The sequence below is a fragment of the Condylura cristata genome, unplaced genomic scaffold (genome assembly GCF_000260355.1).
Source record: "Condylura cristata isolate star-nosed mole 26May11 unplaced genomic scaffold, ConCri1.0 scaffold00088, whole genome shotgun sequence".
Classification (NCBI taxonomy): domain Eukaryota; kingdom Metazoa; phylum Chordata; class Mammalia; order Eulipotyphla; family Talpidae; genus Condylura; species Condylura cristata.
In genome coordinates, this window is record NW_004567189.1 from 45,051 (window position 1) to 45,666 (window position 616).

Sequence of the window (616 nt, forward strand, 5' to 3'; positions counted from 1 at the left end):
GCACGGGGCGGGAGAAGGGGCCAGGCCGGGCCCAGTAGTCCACGGCGCGAACCCGGTAGCAGCCGGAGATGACCTTGGTGTCTGGAAACACAGAGGCCGCGCCTGCTGTCCAGGGGGCCCAGGCCCAGCCTGAGCCCGGAGCCCCGGCCACCGGCGGGCAGGACCCAGGGCGGGGGCTCACCCGGGCTGAACACGAAGAGGTTGAAGGTCGAGGGCCTCCTGCCGAGGGCCCTGTAGGCCTCCCCCGCCGGGGCGAACTGGATCTCGTAGGTCCACAGGCACCTGGGGGCGTCAGCCGGCTGGGCGGGTGGCCGGCCTCCTCCAGCCCCCCCACCTTCACAGGGGCAGGGCAACAGGCCCCCTGCGCTGCCCCTGCGGGAGCCCCGCCCCGGCCACCTCTGTGGGGTGCCCTGGCCGCGGGCCGCAGGCCTCGCATCTGCGGGACAGGGGACCCCGGCTGTGGCCAGCGTGGGGGGCTGAGGGAGCAGGGGTGCCGGGTCATTCACGCACTTGGAGCCCACCAGGTCATCCGACCAGACCAACAGCAGCTGCCCGTGGGTCAGGGGCAGAGCGCGGAGCCGCGACACCTGGGGAGGGGGAGCGGGAGGGCTGAGGT

General features: G+C 74.4%; 1 long non-coding RNA gene across 1 annotated transcript; it reads right to left on the minus strand.

The window, feature by feature from the left end:
• LOC105854654 lies at positions 1–603 on the minus strand. The gene is made up of 3 exons (XR_001146233.1): positions 511–603; positions 182–282; positions 1–81 (listed from the first exon to the last, which is right to left on the minus strand). It is a non-coding gene; the product is annotated as an uncharacterized LOC105854654 (long non-coding RNA).
• Between the last annotated feature and the right edge of the window lie 13 nt (positions 604–616).